Source organism: Pteropus vampyrus, unplaced genomic scaffold, assembly GCF_000151845.1.
Source record: "Pteropus vampyrus isolate Shadow unplaced genomic scaffold, Pvam_2.0 Scaffold342, whole genome shotgun sequence".
NCBI lineage: Eukaryota > Metazoa > Chordata > Mammalia > Chiroptera > Pteropodidae > Pteropus > Pteropus vampyrus.
In genome coordinates this window covers 684,299-690,429 of record NW_011889123.1, presented here as the reverse complement: position 1 = coordinate 690,429, position 6,131 = coordinate 684,299, and positions in this window count along the sequence as shown.

Here is a 6,131-nt window from a genome sequence, read left to right as displayed (position 1 = left end):
TACCAGATTAATTGGTTCAGAGATATACATTATCCAAATGGGTCCAATTAGCTATTAGAAAAACATATTACCTTTCTGATAAACTAGAACACCCAATGCATTTTTTTCTAAATTTCATAAAACAAACTTTAGTCTTTTTATATTTCAACATTTTTTTTCCTGAGCCAAAAAAGATTAAATCACTAATGCATAAGCAACTATTTAAAATGCAAAAATAATTTCCAGGGAGACAACGTTAGACTCTCGCGCAGGTCCGTCTTACGTGTTTCCTTTACCCCTGTGCAAACAAATGATGTAGCAAGAAAGCGACAGGATGTTTTTCTCTTTTGCAAACCTATTTGCTCCCGTGCACACACACAACACATGTGCATGTATATATAATTTGCCCACAATATCTGTAGAAGTAACTATCTTGGTGACAAGTTAATGGAGGTAACCAGCTACTGGTCAAAAATGAGAAACGACCCCATGTGAATAATGGCATAAAAATTAAAAATCGGATTTTATTTTCAATCCGTCAATTCGTTTTTCAGAAAAAGAAATTTTCTTGCCAATATTTAAAATATTTCAACCTAAGTTTTTTAGTGTTTTTAAACGTCACCACATGTAAACACGCAGCCACTGAGACTAACCTCTTAACATCTCAGCATCTTTACAACCATCAGCAGCCCTCTTGACGGCTAAGAAATAGCAAGGATATGCAGGGCTTCTTATCCCCGACCCAGGCTTCACCTCAGAGGGCTGTGCATTTGATTCTGGGTGATTACAGTTTGCTAAAGGCCATGAGAATGACTAGTGACAAATATCTTTTTCGCTTCATCTCTCCAAGCAGCTCCAAGTCAAATCACGCTGCGTCTCCCTCTCCCTCTCCCATCTCTCTCTTCGTTTCATCTGGCTGTATCTCTGTCTCCATTCCTGTTTCTCTCTCTCTCTGTTTCTCTTTCTCCCTTACTTTCTACCCGCTGTCTTCCTCCCTCGTTTCTCGTCCTGTGCCCTGCATTGGTCTTCGCTGTATCTCTCCCAGCCACGGTGGTGGCTCTGGGTCTTGGAGGTTTGGCTGGATCTCCCAGCCAAACAATCAGAAAGATAACCTAGATTTGCCCTTGCTAACAAATCTCTTCAGAAACATCAAAGGGATGATAGTCATGGTTTGCATCAAGTTTTTATTCCTAGATTTCCTGGTCGTTAAACTCCACACAACTCCACAGAGATCACTGACAGGGGGTATCTGAAGGATGACAGATTAACGCTTGAGGAACAAACAGCAGACTTTTAAGGAGAGAGTTCATCTGCTTCCCAATCTTGAGTAAAATTGACCCCAAATAAAACTCTAATTACAGAACAGATGCCCCAGAAAATGCCAGTCTGCCCTGTCAGAAATGCATATCTGCCATGACCTAGAAAGAATAAAATACTTCAGAAATCTTCCTAACACAGCATGAGAAGCACTTAATACTGCCATCAACTAAAGAATCGCAGCCGAGATACTTAATGAAATCCGTGCAGGAATCGTAGACTTCGTAAGTGATATTTCAGGAAACAAAATATGCATCGAGGTGTGATGTGCGTTTCGAGGTTCACGGCTACGTATTGAAAGGCATTTTCACTACTATCCGTGATATTTCCTCCCGAATCTATTTTCATCAGTATCAATGTTTGTAGTATTTCACCACCTAAATTAATTCCCCGAAGGGATTAATTTTCCCGCTTTAGCGGAGAAAAAGCCAACTGCACAGGCCAGCTGCACAGAAACTCAAACTTGGACAGTATCTGCAAAGCAAAGAAGTTACGAAACGTTTGGTGCGAAATAGTTTTAAACAGATCAGCGCGAAATTGACTCATGAGGTCTTCGGTCCTGGTGAGTAAGAATTCGTTTTCTAAATTATTTTTCTGAAATGCCTTCTCATTCTAGTCCCTGTCCAGAGAGAAAGGAAAATGAACACTAAACTGCCAGCTGCATAGTTTAACAATATTTCATCCAAGCGATGTTGTTACCCAGTTATAATTGAACATTTTCACACTTCAACATGTCTCATCAGGGAGCCGAAAGTGTTCAACAATGAAATGCGGTAGCCATCCTGTAGGAAATGTGTCTAGAACTAAATCCAGTGACAGAGTGAACATCCCGTGGCATCAACACAGTTCCTCACTTGCGACTGGTACAGGCGGTGACATTCCCGCTGCAGACACTTGGATTATTAAGGACTATACGTTTTCCTAGAGAACTCAGTCCCCTACCATATCTTCTACATTCTATTCCAGCCTCGCACCACAGAAAACATCTGGTGGGGGTCATAGGAAAACTTAAGAGCAATTATCCATACTACAGACCTGCTATACCAATAGACAGTAAGATGGAATAGGAAGACACGTCAGGAACGAACACAAGTATATAATAAAAGGAAATGTTATAACACTGAGCATCAACCTCTTACGGCATTGGGATAATGACTTGTCCAATGATTACGTTATAATGATAGTGGGAAAATGTTTTGTAGTAACCATCAGTCAAATTATTTCTGAAGAATTAATAGCATTATGAAGAATGAATCAAAGATATACGATTAAAGAAAATTATAATGTGTTTAAAAGCTATATGAATTGGAATTATTGAAAAAATAAATTTATAGGAAGAAAGTATAAAATTGTATTTTTAAATATATAAAACCTTAAAAATGCATGTATACAAAAACACTGTGATCACCAAACAGCAGCTGAGAGTTGACAACTACTGCAAAATTTTTTCAAAGCAATATATTTAATATAGAATTGATAATGCTCATTAACTATTAAATATATAATATAAATATACCAGTGCATACATATTATATATTTAATATTTTGTATAAAATATAATCAAATATCATATAAAATATATAATATATTCACAACTTTTAGATATATTAGTTATTATATAAATATGCCATATATAATTATATACAATTAATTAAAACCATGCACTTTTAAATTAAATATACTATTTTAAAGACATAAACAATATTAAAAATATTACTTATTACCATTTAATATTTATTATTAAAAATGAAATATTACTTCTAATCGGTATGAAAATACTGAAGTATCTTTAAGGAAAACGTAGAAGAGGCCATGAATAAAATAATCATTCACGTTCTTTAAACATAAGAATAAAATTGTATATTTAAAATACTTGACCATGCTACTAAATAAATGGAAAATAGCATAATATTAACACTCTAGTGTTTATGTATTTCCAAAATAATATATGATTATAAAATAGCTATAAGGAAATGGCACAGCCGTATTCTTGTGGAAATGTGAATTTATAAAAATATTCTAAAATATTTAATTTAAAGCCATTCGTTGTGCATATTTCATATAGAGATTGATCAAATAAAAGTAATAGATGTCTCCAAAGATATATGATTGAAAACTCTTCATTAAAGAGTTACATTAAAAGTTATATGTACAAGTTTTTTGAAAACCACCTAAATTTTATCAGATAGATGAAGGCATAGCTGTACTCTGGAGCGCCACACAACGAAAATTCGCATGGGAACTTTGAAAAATGCTTACGATAAATGGTAAATAAATGGAAAATGCCGATGATATAGTTGTGAGTAAACAGCAAAGTTATACACAGCCACAAACATGTTTTAGAAGTCACATGTTACCAATTATCTTTAGATGTAGAACTGCGAGGTTTTTTTCGCTTCTTATTTTTCAATATTGTCTGCAATTTTCAAAATCATTACGTCTGTATATTTTACAAGAAGAAAATCATTATGTCTGTATATTTTACAATAAGAAAGGTTTTTTCCACTTATTTTTCAATATTTCCTGCAATTTTCAAAATCATTATGTCTGTTACTTTACAATAAGAAAAGAACGAAAACTTCGAACTTGTGAAAAGTGAAGAGATTCTATGGTTGGAAAGACTAGCGTTAGCTGGAGCCTAGAGTCTGTTTCCTCTCTATAGGGGATTCCTGGGGAAGAAGGAAAGGGACAGCAGGGTCAAATCTCACTGCAAAACTGCCGGTGACGGCCCCTTAATGGCACTTGGCAGTGGGCGAATCCTACTCTATGGAATGCTCTTAGCAGAATGTTCACAGCCAATCTAGGTCGATGGGATGTTGAAAGCAGACGATCCATAGCGAAAGGGCCACTTTTGTGCAAGTGATGTATCCAGCTGACTATCACATGTTAATTTTTAAGTAAAGCAACTAGTGATGGAAGAAGAAAGGGAGCCTGCAGTGTTGGCCTGGGACTTCTCCATGACTTTGTTTTTGCATTTGCCTGTGTCCTTCGAATTAATAGTAATACTTGGTAGCAAGCTGGTAGATCTAGGATTCCTACAAGTCTGACTGGACCTGACACTCTGTGTTGTCTAATAGCGACGTTTGAAAGCCAGCAAAGGTGGGGCGTGAACTAGAGCTGCTTTGTTCTCCAGTGATTGGAAACACTAGAGAACACTCTGCACTTAGTAGAATCAGAAGATGTTTGCGTCCGTTTGCTACAGCTCTGTGGCTCCCCACATTGCCCTCCTGAGTTTTGTGCTGTTTGGAGCAGAATTCCTTTCTCGTTTCATTTTCCCCTTTCAGCCATACTTAAGTCTAGTTTGTGTACAAATGGAGAGAGAAGTGAATCATCCGACAAGACGCTGAGGAAAGAGGGCTGCGTGAAGGCTCCATCTCTCTGCCCGGGGTCCCTTCACATCTCAGTAAAGAGCAAAGAATGGCTGCTCCGGTAGATGTGGACTTGTGTGCCGCCCTTGAAACAGTTCATAGTGGGTAAGAAATCCCGGAGCAGTATTTGTTCCTTAGTTAACAAAAGACACGTGTGCAGAGAAATTTAGCACAGCTGGCAGTTCTATGTCCTGGAGAAAGAAGCAATCATAAGTTCACAGATAAAGAATCTTTTTTTTTTTTTTCCTCTGAGAAGTCGAGTAATATATGTCAAGTGATGGTTGTTGCTATCAATTCAACATCAACAGGAATCCTCAATTTGGGGTGCAGTGACAAAGAAACTTTACTCAGTGCGAACAGCTCAACTGGGATACAGCACAGCTACGACAACAGCAGGCTGTGGAACAGCTCAGTCACGAAGCAGCAGGGCTGAGGGACAGCAGGGCTGCGGGACAGCAGGGCTGCGGGCGGACCGGGGCCAGGCCCCTCTCTGCTAGAGGCTCTGCTCTGGCCTGCTCCGCCTGCTCCGCCTGCTCCGACCCGGTGCACTCCCGCCCTGTTCTGCTCCAGCCTGCTCCAGCAAGATGTCCCGTGTTTCATCTTCATGTTTCAGCTCCCGCCAGGGAAATGCAGCCTGAGGTCCCCAGTCCTTGTAAACGGAGGCCATCCAGCCAGAGGGGAGCTGACTTGTACAGACAGAAGTTCCCGTCCCCGGTCTCTGATTAGTCTCTCCTCGGGAAATGAGGACTCGAAATCCTCACAGCTTGCCTGGTCCGAAAAGCACTGTCCTGATTGGTCAGAATGGAGCTGCTCTGATTAGCGCAGATATTGATGGGGTACAGCCGTGCAGCTCTGATTGGACAGGGAAAGCCTCAGTTCTGTCGGTGGCTTTGCTTAAAAATTAATGCATCACCTGCACAAAAGGAGCCCTTTTGTTACGGATCGTCTGCTGTCAATAACCCGTTAACCTAGATTGAGTAGACATTCCACTAAGACCATTCCACAGGCAAGGACTCTCCCACCTCCCAGCGCCATTAGTGGACCGTCCTTGGCGTCTTTTATGAGGGGGTTTGATCAGGTCCTCCCTTTCTTTCTTTCCCAAGAATCCCCTATAAGGAGGAAATAGACTGTAGGCCTGTTATTAGGATGATAAGTGCTTATATGTTTTAGGTGATTATTATCAGATAATTGTGTGCACGCGCACACACACACACACACACACACACACATACATACGCTTAATAGAGAAAGTGATGTCTGTTAGTTAACCATGAGTTTATAGTCCCCAAACCTGAGTTTTACCATTTCCTTTTTTGGGACTTAAGATTGACTTCCTAGCTCCCCAAATGTAAAGGGAGATGTAGGATCCTATTTCCTTTGGTTTTCGACAGCTGTCTAAAATGCTCTACCCATTGGACATACTAATTAATATGCACACAAACCATACATTTCTGCACACAGTTTTTT